Here is a 21826-nt window from a genome sequence, read left to right on the forward strand (position 1 = left end):
CTGTGCAAGGTCTTTCTCCAGTTTATGAAACAGATCTTCCATGTCCTTATTTTTTTCGGGAGGGTGGTCATGATGACCAAACACTTTTTCAGCTAATTCCAAGCGAGTGTGCTTGCTGTCTTGAGTCATAATATAGGTAGATAAAGAGAAAAATTGATACGATTTCCTTCAAGGTATGGATACAATGTGAATAGTGGATTAAAAACAAACACACTGTGTTGCTGAAGCCAGGTTGCGTTTTTTGTCTGGAAATTCAGTTGGTGCAACAAAGTTCCTAGTAAACAGTTTTCTTGAAAGGTTGTGGCCTTATATATTGTATGATAGAAATTATTTGTATTTTAACACCACTTCATCATGCACCAAATAACATTTGGAGGATAATATATGCAACAATGTAGAGTCTTCACTGGTTATGAATGTGGGAGCTCGTGAGGAGACACTTAACCGATAATTGTATCCAAAAGAAGAAAGCGTGTGGAGGAATCCTCCAGCTCACCTGACACACTCCTGTGTGTCGTTGACAGCGCCCGGTTCCCCGTGTCGGCACACGGATTCAAATAGACAAAATGGGGGATAGGAGGTAGGATCCAGCGCTGTGGTGCATTTAAAATAGAAACGACGTTTCCAAGTTTAATGTCCTGGGTTAAAATGGAAAGTCCAGTGGTATAGGTCCAGGGTGTAGATAAAGTGGGAAGAGGGTATCCTCTGTGGCCTACGCGTTTCGGACGTCGCTGCGTCCTTAGACTTGGCTGTAATTATTTTTCAAAAAGAGCGCGCTGTCTTATATGGGTCATGATACTAGCAACAGCTGGTGAGTGAGGAAGTGATTGCGTTCCACAGTTGTAATGTGGTGGAACGCATATGTCGAGCGTAGAACTCTATACTACCGTACGTAGGTAATTGGTAAGTATAACAAAAAGATATAGTTATATATGTTCATGATACATTCATTATAACTATTTAACTAATATTCTTTTTTCATAGGTAAGTTTGTGAAGATGCTTAAAGGACTTCTCAACTCGTGTAATTGTCATTATTATTAAAGTTTTGGTTGGTTTATTTGTGTTCCAGGAATTTTTTAATGAGATGATGTAACAATGTGTAATTGTGTTATGTTATTAAAGTTTTGTTTGGTTTATTTGCGTTCCGGGCCTCACTTTGGGAGACGACTATGGAGCGCAGCCAAACAATCCAAACTCTCTTCTTGTCCGGGAATGTCATCACTCATCGGTAAGTGAAATTTATGGATAATTATGATCTTATGTGGTGATAATCAGTATGTGAATCACCCTTTGTTTCGTAAAATGTAGTTATTAAATTGTTTTAATCTCTTTTTTAACGATCGGTGATGTCGTATGCACGTGTTGTTTTCCTTTGAATTATTGGCTGTTTTATCTATTACAGTAGGAGTACTATGTACTTGCTCTAAATATATGTTGATTAGTTTGAGGATTTGTTTCATAATATTATTTTTATATCAATAAATATTGACATTAGTTTTGCATTGGCATGTGAAGCTGTATGCTGGGTTTGGAAATAATAACAGTGAGAAACGGGGCTCTGATTGTCATTATCGAGGATAGGGATGTGAGGGAGTGTAAATTGGACCACAACTAGTCTGGCATCGTGAGGGAACTAACACTGACATGGAATACAAAATAAATGTTTAAGTGGGTGGTTTTATGTTTGTACAGAACAAAAAGCACATGTTATGTTTGTACATTGGTGGAGTGTAAGGTTAAAAATTCCAAAAATGGAAATGTATAGATACCTCGTATTGGTTTGGAGATAATGGCTTGTATTTAATTTACCCAGCATAATGGTATTATGAAACCCAATGCGTTATGAATAAATTAATAAAGATACATCAATTCTTTCCTTAGATTTAGGCCTTCTGGGTATCTTGTATTTAGCCTGTATATCCAATACGCTTCTCTTAGGTGAGTTTTGTGTTTAATGTCTCCACCTCGCTTTGGTGGCTGTATTTTTTCAATTGCGTAGCAGCGGAAAGTATTGGTAGATCTGTTGTGATTGGTAATAAAATGCTTGGCAGCGTTTGATATATTGACTAAATTTGCATTTCTAATGTAGCTCAGGTGTTCTAGGATTCTCGTTTTGAATTTTCTGATTGTGCACCCAACATATTTCAGTCTACATAAAGTACATTCTATTAGATAAATAACTGATTCTGAGTTGCAGTTGATGTAATTTTGAATTGAAAAAATATCTGTGTCTGTAGAATTGCTGAAATTTTTTGTTGGATGTACAAAGGAGCAGGTTTTACATGGGTATTGGCCACATCTGTAGAAGCCTTTAGTCTCTAACCATGTCGTTGTCGTATTAGTATTGGGTGTATATAACGAGGGAGACAGAATATTGCCCAGAGAGGAAGCTTTTTTTGCTACTATCCTGCAGCCTCCTGACAGAATTGTGCGTAATGTATCGTCCTCCATGAGGATTGGCAGGTACTTGTTTATTAGGCTTTTTATTATGGAAAATTGGTTGCTTTGTTGCAAGATAAGTGTCGGTTGGCTAGAAGCCGATAGAGGTTCTTGTTTAATATTTGTAGATTTTGATTGTTCTAGGAGTTGATTTCTAGATTTTTGTTTGATGATGTTACTGGCTCTAGTCAGTGTCCATTTAGGGTAACCGCGTTCTTGTAATCTTGAATGTATTGATTTTTGTTCTAACTCAAAAAGTTCTTGACTGGTACAATTCCGTTTGGCCCTGTGCAATTCTCCTAATGGTATGGCTCTGATGGTGTGTACTGTATGATCACTTTTTGCATGTAAGATATTATTGGTAGCTGTTGGTTTTCGATATGTTTTTGTTGTGATAGGAAAACCTTCGTCTCCTTTCAATTCTAGATCTAGAAAAATAATGTGTGAGGTATCATGATGGTAGGTATATTTTAAGTTGCACTGGTTGTTATTAAGTGCTGCTATAAATTCAGGTATGATGTTACTAGCTCCTTTCCAAATGATCAGAATATCGTCAATATATCTACTGTACCATTCAATGTAGTTACTGTACACATTATTTGGCGAAAAAATATGAAAATGTTCCCACCATGACATTACTATATTGGCTATCGATGGGGAAAACTTGGCCCCCATGGATACACCCTTAAGTTGTAGGTAGTATTTCATGTTAAATTGAAAATAGTTGTTAGTTAGTAGGAACATAAGTACTTCTAGTATGTAAGTTTGAAAGTTTGTTTCATAAGTACTATATTTCTTCAGATGAAATTTCAGAGCAGTACAAGCTATTTCATGGGGAATTGACGTGTACAGTGACACGACATCACATGTAAGCCAGGAAAAATTTTCTTCCCAAATTTTATTGTGAAATAGGTTCAGGACATGTTTTGTGTCCTTCAGGAAACCAGGTGTATTTTGTGCTAGCGGCTGTAATAAGCTGTCAAGCCATTCAGATAGCTTTTCCAAAATTGATCCTATCCCAGAGACAATCGGTCTCATGGGTGGAGGTACTATTTGTTTGTGAACCTTGGGTAACGCGTGGATTATGGGGGTAATTGGTTTTTCAATGTACATATATTCTTTTTGTTTCTGAGTAATGAAACCATTTTGTAAACCATATTCCAATAGATCTTTCATGCGATATTTGATAGTATCAACGGGATTTCCTGTTAAGATTTGGTAGGTAGTTTTATCCTGTAGCATGTTGGTGATAGATTCTTCATAGTCTTTTTTATTCAAAACTGTGACATTGCCACCTTTGTCTGACATTTTGATGGTTATGTCCTTGTTTTCTTGTAGCGATTTGACTGCTTTTTTAAGTTTTGTTGACATGTTCGTTTTTGGTTGTTTGTTTTTGAGACTATCTGCAAGATTGTGTAACTCTTTTTCAATGACGGTTTGGAAACGGTCCATTGACTCAGTGCGTGAGTTGGTAGGATAAAACTTCGGATTTGAGGTGGTAAAATTGTGTGCCATGGTGATGGTTTGGTTTTCCGTTTCGTCACGTAACAGGTCCAGAGATACCATGGTTGAAAGTTCTTGAAAAGTGAAATCTTTAGGTATTGAGGTGATCGTTGCTGTGGATCTGATTTCATCTGCCAATGTGGTTGTGGTTGTTGATTCCATTGACGTGGAGTCCGAATCAGTTTCATTTTGAAAAAAGTGTTTTTTAACCGTTAAATTTCGTATAAATTTGTTTATATCGAGTATAGTATTGAATAGGTTAAAAAATTTTCTGGGGGCAAAATTGAGTCCCAAGGTTAAGGCTTCGTTCTGCTCCGGAGTTAACACTGTAGAAGATAGATTAGTAACATTGGTTAACGGTACTGTGGATATTTTCTTGGGCGGAGGCGACGGTTTTGTTCCTGATTTGTGCGGCTTATGTTTCCTACCGCCCCTCCTTCCCCGTTTTTTGAATTGTAATTGGGACGGGGACAAGTGTGAATAATTTCATCTTCAGAGGTGCCATCTGCAGATTCTAATTCGGTCGAGCTGAAGCTGACTCTATTTGGTAGATCTCTGTATTCTTTAAATTGTTGGTTCCTTTTCTTTAGGATCGGTCTTGGTCTGCTATAGTTTCTTATTTTGTTGCTCCAATTATATACTTCATTATTGTTATAATCTTTTGTGTCACGTTGAAATTTGTTTTTCTTTGTTTCTGCGATTGCATGGTCTAATTTGTCAATGGCCGCTGAGGTTCTGTTGTGAAGAAGTTCATAAGGAGGAGAGTTGGCAAATATTTCTAAAGATTTTTTTGTTTCTAGTATATGGGCATCTAATTCTTTTAATTTGAGTTCTTCTTGCTCCGTTATTAATTTCATTAGGTTGAGGGAGCAGGTTGAAAGAATTTGGTTCCATTGATTTAGGAATTCTTCATTATAAAGGAAACTTGGTGTTTTTCTAAGTCGTAATCCTCTGGGGATCATATTTTTGGATATGTAATTCTTTAAGGTGGTTAAGTCCCACCAGATTTTTGCTTGCTGTGCAAGGTCTTTCTCCAGTTTATGAAACAGATCTTCCATGTCCTTATTTTTTTCGGGAGGGTGGTCATGATGACCAAACACTTTTTCAGCTAATTCCAAGCGAGTGTGCTTGCTGTCTTGAGTCATAATATAGGTAGATAAAGAGAAAAATTGATACGATTTCCTTCAAGGTATGGATACAATGTGAATAGTGGATTAAAAACAAACACACTGTGTTGCTGAAGCCAGGTTGCGTTTTTTGTCTGGAAATTCAGTTGGTGCAACAAAGTTCCTAGTAAACAGTTTTCTTGAAAGGTTGTGGCCTTATATATTGTATGATAGAAATTATTTGTATTTTAACACCACTTCATCATGCACCAAATAACATTTGGAGGATAATATATGCAACAATGTAGAGTCTTCACTGGTTATGAATGTGGGAGCTCGTGAGGAGACACTTAACCGATAATTGTATCCAAAAGAAGAAAGCGTGTGGAGGAATCCTCCAGCTCACCTGACACACTCCTGTGTGTCGTTGACAGCGCCCGGTTCCCCGTGTCGGCACACGGATTCAAATAGACAAAATGGGGGATAGGAGGTAGGATCCAGCGCTGTGGTGCATTTAAAATAGAAACGACGTTTCCAAGTTTAATGTCCTGGGTTAAAATGGAAAGTCCAGTGGTATAGGTCCAGGGTGTAGATAAAGTGGGAAGAGGGTATCCTCTGTGGCCTACGCGTTTCGGACGTCGCTGCGTCCTTAGACTTGGCTGTAATTATTTTTCAAAAAGAGCGCGCTGTCTTATATGGGTCATGATACTAGCAACAGCTGGTGAGTGAGGAAGTGATTGCGTTCCACAGTTGTAATGTGGTGGAACGCATATGTCGAGCGTAGAACTCTTACTACCGTACGTAGGTAATTGGTAAGTATAACAAAAAGATATAGTTATATATGTTCATGATACATTCATTATAACTATTTAACTAATATTCTTTTTTCATAGGTAAGTTTGTGAAGATGCTTAAAGGACTTCTCAACTCGTGTAATTGTCATTATTATTAAAGTTTTGGTTGGTTTATTTGTGTTCCAGGAATTTTTTAAGGAGATGATGTAACAATGTGTAATTGTGTTATGTTATTAAAGTTTTGTTTGGTTTATTTGCGTTCCAGGCCTCACTTTGGGAGACGACTATGGAGCGCAGCCAAACAATCCAAACTCTCTTCTTGTCCGGGAATGTCATCACTCATCGGTAAGTGAAATTTATGGATAATTATGATCTTATGTGGTGATAATCAGTATGTGAATCACCCTTTGTTTCGTAAAATGTAGTTATTAAATTGTTTTAATCTCTTTTTTAACGATCGGTGATGTCGTATGCACGTGTTGTTTTCCTTTGAATTATTGGCTGTTTTATCTATTACAGTAGGAGTACTATGTACTTGCTCTAAATATATGTTGATTAGTTTGAGGATTTGTTTCATAATATTATTTTTATATCAATAAATATTGACATTAGTTTTGCATTGGCATGTGAAGCTGTATGCTGGGTTTGGAAATAATAACAGTGAGAAACGGGGCTCTGATTGTCATTATCGAGGATAGGGATGTGAGGGAGTGTAAATTGGACCACAACTAGTCTGGCATCGTGAGGGAACTAACACTGACATGGAATACAAAATAAATGTTTAAGTGGGTGGTTTTATGTTTGTACAGAACAAAAAGCACATGTTATGTTTGTACATTGGTGGAGTGTAAGGTTAAAAATTCCAAAAATGGAAATGTATAGATACCTCGTATTGGTTTGGAGATAATGGCTTGTATTTAATTTACCCAGCATAATGGTATTATGAAACCCAATGCGTTATGAATAAATTAATAAAGATACATCAATTCTTTCCTTAGATTTAGGCCTTCTGGGTATCTTGTATTTAGCCTGTATATCCAATACGCTTCTCTTAGGTGAGTTTTGTGTTTAATGTCTCCACCTCGCTTTGGTGGCTGTATTTTTTCAATTGCGTAGCAGCGGAAAGTATTGGTAGATCTGTTGTGATTGGTAATAAAATGCTTGGCAGCGTTTGATATATTGACTAAATTTGCATTTCTAATGTAGCTCAGGTGTTCTAGGATTCTCGTTTTGAATTTTCTGATTGTGCACCCAACATATTTCAGTCTACATAAAGTACATTCTATTAGATAAATAACTGATTCTGAGTTGCAGTTGATGTAATTTTGAATTGAAAAAATATCTGTGTCTGTAGAATTGCTGAAATTTTTTGTTGGATGTACAAAGGAGCAGGTTTTACATGGGTATTGGCCACATCTGTAGAAGCCTTTAGTCTCTAACCATGTCGTTGTCGTATTAGTATTGGGTGTATATAACGAGGGAGACAGAATATTGCCCAGAGAGGAAGCTTTTTTTGCTACTATCCTGCAGCCTCCTGACAGAATTGTGCGTAATGTATCGTCCTCCATGAGGATTGGCAGGTACTTGTTTATTAGGCTTTTTATTATGGAAAATTGGTTGCTTTGTTGCAAGATAAGTGTCGGTTGGCTAGAAGCCGATAGGGGATAAGGGTGACAACTGTTCCATTGAAGGAAACTATTGGTTGCTGTTTCCTTACGGTGTACTTTTGTACGTATTGCGCCTTACTTAGTTTTGATTATCTTAAGATCTAAAAAAGATAATTCCTGATCACTGATTTCACATGTGAACCTGAGCCCTAGATCGTTTACATTAAGGGCTGCCACAAAGTTATTGAATTCCTCCACTGTGGAATTCCAAAGCAACAACACGTCATCAATATATCTAATCCAGATACCTATTGATGAAGTCAATTTAACAAATTTATCCCCAAAGACCACTGTCTCTTCCCACCAGCCAAGAAACAAGTTTGCATAGGTGGGAGCAGTGGGACTCCCCATTGCTGTACCACGTTGCTGATGAAAAATGCGGTCTTCAAAGATAAATACATTCCTTTCTAACACAAAGTGTAGTAATTGCAAAACAAGCTGGTTATGAGCCACATATTGAGTGCCCCTTGATTTTAAAAAATATTCCACTGCTTCACAGCCAAGTCTATGTGGAATGGAGGAATACAAAGCCTCTACATCCAAACTGGCCAGAAATGTATTTTGTTCCAATGTGATACCCTCAATTTGTTTTAAAACATCCATGGTATCACGTACATATGATGTGAGACCTAGTACAAACGGACGCAGCACCTGGTCTATATATGTACTCACATTCTGGGTTAGATTGTTAATACCTGATACAATGGGTCTACCACGTAGGGGAGGATACCCTTTGTGGATTTTTGGCAGGCTATAAAAGCATGCCATGATAGGAAATTGTGGAAATAAAAAGTTGAATTCACTAGCACTGATCAGGGACCTGCTCTTTGCATCCCGTAGGATACCTAAAAGCTCCTTCTTGAACACTGCTGTGGGGTTATATTTTAGAATGGTGTAATAGTCAGGATCGAGCAAAATGTCCTCACACATTTTCTTATAGTCTTCTCGACTCATAACCACAATGTTCCCACCCTTATCGGATGCTTGGAGATGTTACAAATTCGAGAGATACCTCCATATCAAAACATGTACATGCAAAACATCAAGGCAGGGCAGAATGTTTGAAATTTCAGGCAATTGAACTGGTACGTCCTCCTAAACGGGGAGGGGATTGGGATAACCTCATTCTGCGCAAAGAGGCCCAATGGATTTACAGACTGGCTTGCGTACAGCCTGAAGGTTTAAACGAGCAAACAAATTATACCTGTTTTATTTAAATATACAATCCAGTTAAAGTTACAGGATCTGTCGGTCCTCTAGGTAGGGGTATGGCAATTGAATCCTAGTCTAAGCACAGTTACTTGCAGTATACCATTCAATAGTAACAGGCATGGTAATTCAGTCCAGGAGGGTTTCAAATGTCTAAAGTGTGGTTGACATTAATATCGTTTTTCCATTCATACAATATGTATTTCCAGGGAAGGTGCTCCTATCGTGGCAGTCCAATTGCGGTCTTGAGCTGATCCGCAATATGTATCCAACTTAATATTGATATACTCTATCCTTGAATAGTATGAGGTTCTGTGCAGTAAGTAGAAACTTCTACAGCCTCCCATCGAGTCTGCACGTTCTGTGGAGTTTACGATGTTGCTTCCGGGTATGTCAGCTGACGGCCGGGAGTCACATGGTCGAGCGTCACGGATGTGGTGGGCGAGTGTGATTGGCTGGTTCGTAGTATGCCGCCGAAGCCAGGGGGAGGAGTATCCAGTTCATAGTAACTCAGAGTCCCGTAGTGAAGCATGCCGCTGACATCTATGCGTGCATGCTTCCGTGTTGTGCAGTAGAATATCTGCTGCTGAAGAAATATCGCTGGCATCCTGGCCAGACTGACCAAGCTACAGACCCCTGATGATAAGTATAGAAACGCGTATATAAGTGAGGGAATTTTGCGTAGGGGACAGTGGCATTGTTGTGTATCCTTAACATCAGGAGATTTAGGTGCGGTTAACTGCAGGCTTCGGTGTGTTTTAGGGTCTAAACCACTGTTACACCAATGTTTAAACGCTGATTCCATATTTGATATCTCTGTTTATATACCCAGTCATAGAGGGTTCGCAAACGAATTAGGACTTGGAGTATTTGTTTAATACGTTTTTTAAATACACGGTTGGGCTTTACACGGTGGTGATTGTACCCCTGTTTTTAGATAGCTATGAAATAAAAGTTATACATTTTACTGATTTATCACTTCAGTGAATTTAAAATTTTTCATATTTGTGGGAGCACAATATATATCGTTTAAATACAGTGAATTATTACATTTTATTAGTACCCCTAGGGGACTTGAACCAGTGATCATTAGATCGCTGGTACAATACACTGCAATACATGAATGTGTTACAGAAACAGTATAACTCGCTGAGCTACGTTGTTTCCGTAACCCCCATAGTAGTGAACGGCAGTTACAGAAGCAGCGTAGCATGCTACGCTGTTTCCGTATCTAATATTCAGTCCTATGGGAGTTACGGAAGTGCATAGATCAGCGAGTTACTCTGTTTGCGTAACTCGGCCATGTAACCAGGAAGTGGCCGGAAGACAGCGGAGCCGGGTAAGATAGAACGGGGCCCCATTCTAGAGATAGATGTGGGTACCAAAGGTGATTTATTGTTGCTAAAAACTGTGTCTTATAGTCCAAAAATACGGTACATTATTTTAAAATTCTGTTCCTGAGAGTAACTACAAAATGGATGGGTGTAATGTCGGAGGCGGATCCTCCCTGCGGTTCCTCCCGGTGGTCCTTTCTTCTGGGTCTTGTAACTTGTCTGGCATCTTGTCCCACCTCCAGGCCGCCGGCATGTGACTGTGTTCCCTTTTCGTGGACGCACTGTTTCTAGTACGCGCGCGTGCGCTTCGACCGACACTTAAAGGGCCAGTGCGTGTGAAATTCAAAAGTGTCTCACCAATCCCTGTTGCCCCAGGACTATTTAACGCACCTTCACTATCCACCAGGTGCCTGAGCAATTTTTGAACAACCTAGTGTAATCCAGGCAAGGTTCCTGTATGCATCTGATCCTGTCTTCGATTGCTATCAGTTATCAGCTAGCCTGCATCCAGTCTGCTATTGTCATTAGCCTGTATCCAGTACCAGACTGTATCCAGTCCACTATTGCTATCTATGGTCAGCCTTCATCCGGTTATCCATTACCAGCCTGTATCCAGTTTGCTGTTACTACTTGTGGTCAGCCTGTACCAGTCTATATCCAGTCTGCTGTTGCTATCTATTATCTGACAGTGTCCAGCTGCCTGCAACCTGCCTGTCTCCTGCTACCTCCTTGTGTCCAGCTACATGTTTGTGACCAGCTACCTGCCTGTGACCAGCTACCTGTTAACTGCCTGTGACCAGTTACCTGCTACCTGCTTGTGTCCAGCTGTCGCTACCTGCCTGTGTCTAGCTATCAGCTATCCACTTGTGACCAGTGATTCGCTGTCAGCTTCCATTCAGGGCCTGTTTGTTGTCTGTTTGGCCAGCAGCTACTCTGCCTGGACCACCTCAAGGGGTAGCGACCTGGTAGCCTCCCGCAGAAAAAGACCAGATCCCTGTATAGGGGTTAAAGGGTGAAAACTGTCGAGGCTACTTAGGTAATTCCCTTAAAGGTGGCCCTAAGCCAAACCGGTGGAGTAGCTTAGTGGAGTAGCTTTGTTACGACCTGCTGGTCGTAACTATGGAGGACTAGCTGACTGTCTGGAGTACCAATAAGGGGAAAGAAGCAGCCCAATGAATAATAAAAAAAATAAGATAAGTGAATAAAGTAGGTGTGGGATGGAACCAGAAAAGGAGATGCAGAAACAAACAGAACCTATTACAGGTTGAGTAGGGTGGGTGGCCAATTGGCCCTGCAATAAGAACTTCACATATGTTGAGAAGATAGGGGTGGAGAGAAATGTTGAATAAGTATTATAAATAAGAATGCTCCAAATTGGTGGGGCAAGGAGGGGTTAACAGGAGGTAATTAAACACATGATTGTCTATCTAACAGTTATCATGCCTAATTTTAGAGATTAAGGGGGGTGGGGGCGCGGTGCATTTTGAAACCCCTGCCACATAGGAGCCTAGAATGAAAACAATTGTAGCAAACCCTAGAAGTATTAGGTACGTAAAGGTCTTATAAATAGTGTATACTAAGAAATTGGAGCACAAATTAAATTAAAAGTTACCATCACTGAATGACAATATACTTATTACCATAGATACACCTGCCTCGCACTGATGCAAAAACTTCAAATCAGTTCATATAACTATCACAGAAAAAATGGATGGAGTTAGAACTTAGCTTTAATCCTATGGCACACATCTACTAAATCTGGCTTATTTTACGCCAATCTAAAGTATTGGAGATAGTTGGAGTGATTTGCGTTGTGCCAAATTTATTAAAACGGGCTTCTCAATGCATTTTCAGAAGACCGATTCTACGACTGCTATAAGCATTTTTATTATAAAGGTTTAATCGGCGTCTCCTTGGAGGTTACACACACTTTTCCTCATCACTTTCCAAATTTGGCAAGCAGCTGCACATTTGAGAATTTTACTGCAAATTTGTTGCATTATACTATTTGCAGCTTTTTTGGTCCTTTTTACACCCAAAACTAGTGTAAACTGCTTTTTAAATGTAGTGTATATTTCTAAAATTAGGCCAAACAGACAACCACATATACTGTATAAATCAATGCAAATAAACATATGCAGTCCGGGTACTGTCTGGGAAATAAATTGCCGCTGTACTCTTCCGCAGAGCCCTCACATTTATCTACTGTAGCAAAAGTCGGGAGATGACCCCGAAAACAGAAGTCCTGTGTGTGTGTGCGTGTATGTATGTATGTATGTATGTATATATATATATATATATATATATATGTGTATATATATATATATGTGTGTATAGGAGACAACATCTCTTTAGCACTACGACCCTATAGTTATGGATAGCATTAGATACAGTGCCTCAACAGACAGTATCACACATGATAGGATTAGATACAGGGCCCAGCTCGCTGACATTGCGGCTCCAGCGCTGAACATGTAAAGGTAAGGCCCCATGCACACGACCGTGCCCGCAATCACGGCCCGCGATTGCGGGCACGGCCGGCCGCTGACTGACAGCCGCATTTTCAGGCCGTGCTCCCATACAAAGTATGGGAGCACGGCCCGCAAAATGCGAAAGAACGGACATGTTCCATAATTCCCGGAACATTTCCACGGCACTGACACCCTTCCGTAGTGCTACGGAAAGGTGTCAGTGTTCAATGAAAGTGAATGGCTCCGTTTTTGCGGTCCGCAAAAACGGAGGTTTTTTACGGTCGTGTGCATGGGGCCTAAGTATAATAATTGCTTTGCTTTTTTATGTGTTACTAATTTTTTTGTGTTTGTGTTATTTTACAGGTTCGGATGTTGGACTACTTCCGATTCGAGCACTACTTCGATGATGGCTTTTGACCCATCAGCTATTGAGGATAGGCCGTCAATTTTTAGGGACTGGACAACCCAGGCCCAAGCAGACTACTTACCCTCATATTCGTCTCTATCCGCAGCGGAGGTCTCCTGATTCCTTCCAGCATTGTGACGTCATGTGCGGCGCACAGCCTTGTGACGTCATGACGCGAAGAGTCGCCATAACCTTAGTTTACTGTGAGTTACTATAGTAACAGGGGCCCGTGTAGTTCATTACATAGGCCCCAGTTACTATAATAACTTTTTATAGATGTGGTGCAGGGGGCCATGGGCCCCCCTGGCTCAGGGCCCGAACACGATTGCGACCCATATAGTTACGCCACTGCTTGGGAGGCATTTTGGGTGACATGAAGGCATTCTGACTGGCTATAGTTTAACAGTGGCTTAAACTGGAGGCATTCTGCCCGGCAATCGGTGGATTAAGTAGACCTTAGGTCCTGGGGTGTCCCCCAAATTTGGGCCCCCTTTCTCCACCGTTGCCCTGCCACGCCGTGTCCATAGTCAATACCACATTTTTGTGCTGGCATTGACAAATGGGTGTTACGAATCCCCTTGTCAGAGGGGTGTTTTCCTACTTAATGATAGTCTACAACCATCGCTGACAGTATCACACTGTGTAGGGGCACATCCTCCTGAAAAGCAGAATGGTAACACTCAGTTGCCTGTTAATCCTGGACTACACAGAGTTTCTTTGTGGAACACAAAGATTTACTATAACAGACATGTCAGGAGAGGTGACAGCTCCTCTATAAATCCATTGGCTCACAGGTGACGTCTTCTCTGATGGGAGTCATTCTCATTTCTTTTCTTCTCCAGATGACATAGACTTTTATAGTGACTTCTCCTGATGACTTATGAGTTTCCTGCCAAGATATCTTTGTCCCTCGCTTCTGCAGACATTTCCAGCCTCTTTAGCAACACAAAAATTCTGATAACAAACCCACTGAATTGTTCCATATTTCAGACCAGATCCCTAAGTTATTCCAGATCACAGAAAAGATCCCTAAGCAAATTCAGAACCCAGACCCATACATTAACTCAGAAAAATTAATTCAGACCCCAGACCAGACCCTAGAATATATACAGACCCTAAATCTTCTAAAGTTTAACAGTCCCCAGAACAGACCCTCCTACACAAATAGAAACCCCAGACCAGACCCTCGAAATAAATACAGACCCAGATCAGACCACCTAAATGCAGACCCCGGACCAGACCACTGAATACAGACCCCCAAACCTGACCCCTAAACTAATACAAACCCCAGACCTTACGCTTTAAATACAGACCCCTAAACTAACACAGATCCCAGAAAAACCACTAAATTAATACAGACCCCAGTCCAGACCCCTGAATACAAACCCAAGAACCCCTAAACACAGACCCAGAACCCTTAAACTAATACAGACCCCTACAAACAAACCCCAGACCCCTTAAACTAATAGATTCAGACCTTATATACTTACATAGCAGCTCACACTCTTATCAATGGAGTCTCGCTGCTCTACTTTCTTGCTTTAGGACCTGCCCACATGATCATGTGACCTTTCTTCTGCAGGTCTTTCAACAGTAACAAGCCCTGTTATCATATGGTCATCTGAACTTATGTCTACTGGTCCTTTTTCAGATCCTACATAAAGCAGTTTTGTTGCAGCTACTACCACGATTCATGCAAAAAAAAAAAAAACACAACAACATTTCAATGTGCTTTTACTCTTTGGGTGGCCATGGGCCTCTCAGGTGCCCCGGGCCCTGGGCAGCCTGCGAAAACACCCCTATGGTAATTCATTACTGTGGCCGCCACTTGGAGGGGCATTCTGGTTAGCAATGGGACCATTGTGACTGGCAAAGAGGGGGCCCTCTGAAGCCAGCACTCAGGGATTTACTTCGGCTGCCACTGGGATGCATAATGTGGCTTATATTGTAAGAGGAACATACTGTAGCTTGCACTGAATGGGAGTTCAATCTCTTGTACTTCACTGGTGCAGAGGCGAACATGTAGCCTGTGCAGCCTATTCAGCAGCACAGAAGCCCAGAGGGGGAATGGGGCCCACAATTATCCTGCTTTACTCATTCCCTCCCCCGGCTCACACTCCATGTGGGTCTCTAATACATACATACATCATCCCAGTCAGCCAATCACAGAGTCTTTATGATCGTCTGGGCTGCTCTGTGATTGTCTGATAGGTGATGATACAGTATCTGTGGGAAGCAAGAGGGAGTAGTCGTGCATCTTCAGTACAGGAAGTTTAAGACTATCCCACCATTTTCCAGAGAGATAACAGCAAAATATATATATATTTTTTTACAGTCATTATTTATTTTAAATAGAATATAGAGTCAGTTGAGGTAAGCTGGTGAAACAGTGCCCACATGCTGTTTTTGCACATGGGCACTCAGTGATCCATGTCCACCTCTATCAGGGGGAAACTGTGGCTATCACTGTATAGTGGGTACAATTTAGTCGTCCCTCTGCTGCATTGAAGGTCTGTTACAAGTATAATGGTCATAGAATTCCTATGTGTCTTCTAATGTTCTTATAATTTACAGTAGAGGGTACATTATTTGGGTAGAGAAGGGGAGCTTTGTGTCAAGAATGTCAGACAATATTTTTATTATTTACATACATGTAAATGAAAAATGGGGTGTGATGGTAATCGTAATAATAATAATAATATGCATACATTTACAATTGTAATAATAATAATAATAATAATAACAACAACAACAACAACAACAGTAACACAAGCTATTAATGCTTTACAATTCTTTTTTAGCATATTAGAAGAAAAACCAAACAACATTTTATTTTTATGCGAGGAAACAGATAATATTCACTTTAAAACTTAAAAAGCAAAGAAAGAATACAAGTATAAGAGAGGAATCCAAATTACATACTGTAAAGGAAGTTTCCCCCCACTCTCTTAGCACTACCTGAACCACTATCAACTTTTATATTGTCCTGACAGCTTTATGGCTGCTGCATTTTCCTGAATTCTTAATTTTATTGACCTCCAGGCACTATTTCCACTAGTACTAAAGATTTTATGCACCTTTCTATCAGCAGCTATGTCAGTGAATCAAACTCCTTTATTTGTTCAATGTCAAATGTTTGAATGACCCTGTTTTCGAAGATATAAAAATTGCTTCATCCACTTCCCGTAGCATCATACAATGTATTAGAAAACTAATTTTGTTTTGATAGATCTCAATTTGAAATCTACATATACATATTCTAAAATGAAAATTCAAAATTGTTATCTTTTTCCATTATTACTCAATCCAAACACCATTAATATGGATTTTCTATCTGAGTTTCAATAAATATGGAACTTTCACGAGCAATGAATAGTGACAAGTTGTTTTACAGAATACAAATAAATTATATTGACTTCAAGTTTTTAGAATACTGTTAGAGCAATCTTGAAGAATGCAATAATTCATTGTTTACTGGAGTTTATTACCTAGCATTCACAAAATGTTATGACAATTCAAAATATAACGTTAGATGATGATATTTAATCAATATTGTTATGTTTTCTTACATCAATAAAATTACCTAAGTGAAATATTCAAATTCCTAAAAACGTAGAGGTTATTTCCGTGATCATCAAATGGGCAATAAAACATAGCCTTACCACCATCAATAAGAGCTATGTATAAGAAAAACATAGCTTCTTGTAATTTTAAGTTTAAATTAACCCTTTAATGACCGGCCTACTTTGGCCCTTAATAATCAAGCAATTTTTTGCAGTTTTTTCATTGTCGAATTCAAAGAGGCATAACTTTTTTATTATTCCGCCAACATAGCTGTATGAGGGCTTTTTTTGCGGGATGAGTAAAAAAATTTATTGCCAACATTTTGGGGTACCTATAATTTATTGATCAACTTTTATTAACTTTTTTTGGTGATGAATGAAAAAAAAAACAGCAATTCTGCAATTTTTTTTGCATAAATAACATGTTATTTTTATTCTATGGGTCAATAAGATTACGATCATACCGAAATAGATTATGGTGGATTATGGCAATACCTATATAGGTTTTTTATGTTTTACTAGGTTTGAACAATAAAAACACTTTTAGGCTGTGTAAAATCATGCAGCGTATGCGGCCTGTGCACCGTAGGGGATTCCCGGGGAAAAAACGCAACAAACTGTTGTGCAATTTTTCACCCGGAATGTCCGCTGCGGAAAACTGCTGCATTAATGCTGCATCCCAGGAGACCGTTGCAGCCTGTGATTGGCTACAGCGGTGGTCATATGGAATGAAGTGTCACCCCAGAAGATCAGCCCTCTGACGTCATACAGGCCGGCGTTCTGTGATGTTGTTTCATCTTATGTGACCACCACTACAACCTGTGGTCGGCTGCGGCGGTCACATGGAATGAAACGTTATCCTAGAAGGCCGTGCTGGAGGACGGAACACAGACTTCTGGGAAAGTATGAGGTTTTTTTGCGGCGGGATCGATGCGAAACCCCCCGTGAAAAAACGCAACAACTGCTATCTGTTGCAGGTTTTACCTCCCCATTGATTTCAATGGTGAAAACCTGATGTGTGTATGCAAATACAATTGACATGCTGCAGAATAAAATTCTGCACTGCAGGTCAATATCTGAGCGGATTTTCCGCTCAGTATTTACGTGGCGGGTGGATGAGATTTGTTTTATCTCATCCACTTTGCCGCTATTGTATTTGCTGCGGACTTTCCACAACAAATTCCATTGTGGAAAAACCGCAGTATTTACGCAACGTGTGAACTGGCCCTTGAAGGAAAATAATTTGTTTTCTTGAAATTGTCGCATTCCAAAAGCATAATTTTTTTCTTTTTCCATCAATGTAGCCATATAGGGGCTTGTTTTTTGTGGGACGAGATGTAGTTTCAATTAGTACCATCTTATATGTGACTTATTGGTTAACTTTTATTACATTTTTAGAACTGAATGGTAGTTACGGAAATAGCACAAAGCGGCAGAACAGTGTTTAGGGGGCCCCATTCTAGAGGTGGAACCCGCATCTATCTGACATTTATGATATATCCTGTGAATTTGTCATAAATGTCCTTCATGGGAAAACCAATTTAAAACCACTTTTTTATGGAAAAATATAGATAGTTTTATTTTATTTGAATATTTTTTTATTGCACACATTTTTTTTTTTTTTTTTCATTTAATTATTTAGTTCTACTAGGGGACTTTACAATGTGATGTTTTGATCGGTTATATAATGCTTTGGTATGCTTACTTTGATATATCTCTTCTATTTAAGTTTCGTTCCTGGTATTGGCTTAAGAAATACATGCAAAATCTGCAGTAAATCTGTACTATTGGAACCCAGCGTGTAAAACTGACAGGCAATCTATTAGGCCATGCCTCTGGCATGCCCTAATAGGCATACAGCCATGGCAGACTTAAGGGCCTTTACTAGGCCTCCAGCTGCCATGGCAACCTATTGGCAGGCCACTATCACATTTGCGGGCCACCGATATGTGACAGAAGGAGCCCTCTCCCTCTGTAAGCCAGTTAGATACCACGGTCACTATTGACCGCAGCAGAAGCAGAGATGGGAACAGCACTCCTTATATTACCTGGTAGAATAGTGGTGCACGCCAAACCAAGGGCATGGTCCCAGCCTCCCCAAGAGAAGAGAAAAATTGGAAACAGTAGGCAGCACTCACTTGAGGTGTAGATGAATCACCAGTGGTTTATTCCAGTATACAGAGACATTTCGGCTTGTGTAAGCAGTCCATGACTGCAGCATCTAAGGGCTTTAGTTAAGTTAACTAAATCCAATGCGCCATAAAAAAGCTAATGAAACATAATAAGGCCCCTTTGTGACCGACGTGAAAAGGAGTTTGGGCTGTCACTAAGGGGTTAAAGTGAACGTTAACCTTTGAACCATCCTTTGCACGTCCTATGCACCTCTTAGTGGTAGAAGAAGTTTATCATTTAACTTTATGACTATGCAGGGGACTGTATCAGAAAAAGGGAGGTCCAACCACTATAAAGATATATTAAGAAATCAATCAGCACAAAATGTTGAACCTAAAAATAAAATTGCATTGAACATGCAAGTAAAATTCCCCAAGTACTGTAATTGAGATGCCAGTAGAAAGGTATGCTGAACCAGACAGAATATAAAATAATAGTTTAAATAGAACCAAAAATCAACTACTTCCTGTGTGGAACTACTTTCCATGTAGCTTTGTGGTTGTGCATACCTATATATCCACTGCCATGACCCTTGCTTTCTTGACAAAATCCTGCATATGCCCCTGCCACTGGGTTTGCAAACTCATAGTGGTCCATTGGGAGCGTTGTCATGTGAAATGTATGCCTTTGAGTGTAATCCTCTGGCTCCAGCATTCAAAATTCAATGCAGGACAATATAATTTCTTCCAAAGTGTCAAAAAAATTCTACCTTATGGCTTTGCTTATGTGGATATCTAGTTATGACATGAGTTTAATAACATAGCCACAATTTTTTTTTTCGTTTTTCAATCCAATTAAAATCATTAAAGAGGCTCTGTCACCACATTATAAGTGGCCTATCTTCTACATGATGTGATCGGCGCTGTAATGTAGATTACAGCAGTGTTTTTTTATTTAGAAAAGCAACCAATTTTGACAGAGTTACAACCTATTTTATATTTATGCTAATGACTTTCTTAATGGACAACTGGACGTGTTTTACTTTTTGACCAAGTGGGCATGTGGAGAGAAGTGTATGACGCTGACCAATCAGTGACCAATCAGCGTCATACACTTCTCTCCATTCATTTACACAGCACATAGTGTTCTAGTTAGATCACTATGTGCAGTCACTTACTCACATATTAACGTTACTGAAGTGTCCTGACAGTGAATAGAGATCACTACCAGCCAGGACGTGATGTCTATTCAGAATTCTGACACTTCTGTAACGTGTGTGTGAGATTTACATGAAGACAAGTGTAATCTCGTTTTAAATGACAGTTTACAGCGCAATCTCCCAAGATTACGCTTGCTGTGCTGTAATATCACAATAACGTTACCGAAGTGTCAGGATTCTGAATAGACATCACGTCCTGGCTGATAGTGATCTCTATTCACTGTCAGGACACTTCAGTAACGTTAATGTCTGAGTAAGTGACAGCACATAGTGAACAACGCAGGATCACTATGTGCTGTGTAAATGAATGGAGAGAAGTGTATGATACTGATTGGTCAGCGTCATACACTTCTCTCCACAACGCCCACTTGGTCAAAAAGTAAAACACGCCGAGGTGTCCATTAAGAAAGTCATTAGCATAAAGCTAAAATAGGTCATAACTACGTCAAAAATCATAGTTCTTCTAAATAAAAAACACTGCTGTAATCTACATTACAGCGCCGATCACATTATGTAGGAGATAGGGAACTTAGAATGTGGTGACAGAGCCTCTTTAAGGGGGGATCCCTGAGAGCCTATATTTCCCGATTAAAGAGGCATTCCAATCTGTAACATTAATTTGATTACCATTGGTTATGCCACAAATTGACGTATGCAGTAGGTTGGATTGCAATAGTGGGGTACCATTTCCCCTGTTACTGCTCCAAATACAGGGCAAAAGGAGAAGCCCAGTGATTCAGGCACAAAAGTCTGAGGTTAGTGATGAGAAAAGCCAAAGGAGAGCACTTCGCTTTCTCTATGTCTCCCATTCATGTTTATAGTATATATGGCAACAGGTGCACGGAGAGTGTCAGAATTTCAAGGATCGATATAAAAATTGATTCATTATAGCTGTCATGGCTCCATTAAGAATAGAAGTCATGATACTAGTGTAAACAGAGCATTATTTAGACCTCTGAATGCATTGTGAGCAGGAAAAGTCTAAGTAGAAACAAAATCCTTTGGACACTAAAGAAAGTATACTGATGTGTTAAAGGCAGCAAAACATGTTCACGTTTAAGTAATCTCTGCATTGCAAAAGCATTAGTATTAGAATTATATGAATAGTAGTTCCTTGAGTCAAATGGTATCTTATGATTAATAATTAGAATAAATTTGCTTTGTCTTCAAATTTTTGCTGCTGCTGGTATCCAATTTTTTGGATGTTTTGAAACCTGAATAATGAACCAAACTGGTCACCAATACAATCAAATACAATCAAATAATCAAATACAATCAAATAAAGGTAAAATACAAAACATTTTCAAATTGTGGATTAAACCTTTTAAGCAGAAAACCAAATAACACTGTAGATTGTATGCACCATTTTAAGATTTAGTAGCATCTCTGATGCAGATAATAGTCCCAAGGTACCATGCTTTCTACTTGCACTGCTCAATGGTAAGTCAAGCTGAATAGCCTTTAGTGCCTTATTCCAAACTTTCTAGGTTCACGGATGCGTGGTTCATAGGAGAGTAGCGCTGAAGCATCATTGCTGGTTCAGCAGGCAATAGTTTATCATTCTGAAGGGAGTGGTGTAGAATCATTAAAATAATTAGCAAATCAAGCAGCCCAAGGACATCCAGGAATCCATGCATACATAATGGCACATAGGAGATTGCCACACAAAAACAAAGTAGGTGAAGAGAATAGAGCCGCTGCTGTGGATTACAGAGCAAAATGCCTTAATTCAGATGTGGTGAAGAATAATGAGAATACATTCTCTTCAATTTTCCACTTCCATAACTGACTTTTAGCACTGTTAGGATAAAACTTGGCTAACTATTCTGTTCCTTTTTTTGTGTTTTGTTTTTTGCAGTATCATTGGCATACGTGTAAAGAATTGCAAAACTCATGCAATAAGACAAACCATTTCCATCTGGCTTATTAAGGCAAATGGATATCATACAGGGAAATCTCACACTTAGGAACTCCTTTATTGATCAGAGTGGAAATCACGAG

The 21826-nt window shown here is 39.5% G+C and overlaps 1 long non-coding RNA gene across 1 annotated transcript; it reads left to right on the top strand.

Moving 5' to 3' along the window:
- The first annotated feature begins 1149 nt into the window (after positions 1-1149).
- LOC142652810 (uncharacterized) lies at positions 1150-6900 on the top strand. The gene is made up of 3 exons (XR_012847936.1): positions 1150-1230; positions 6110-6189; positions 6843-6900. It is a non-coding gene; the product is annotated as an uncharacterized LOC142652810 (long non-coding RNA).
- The last annotated feature ends 14926 nt before the right edge of the window (positions 6901-21826 follow it).

This window comes from Rhinoderma darwinii, chromosome 5, assembly GCF_050947455.1.
Source record: "Rhinoderma darwinii isolate aRhiDar2 chromosome 5, aRhiDar2.hap1, whole genome shotgun sequence".
NCBI lineage: Eukaryota > Metazoa > Chordata > Amphibia > Anura > Rhinodermatidae > Rhinoderma > Rhinoderma darwinii.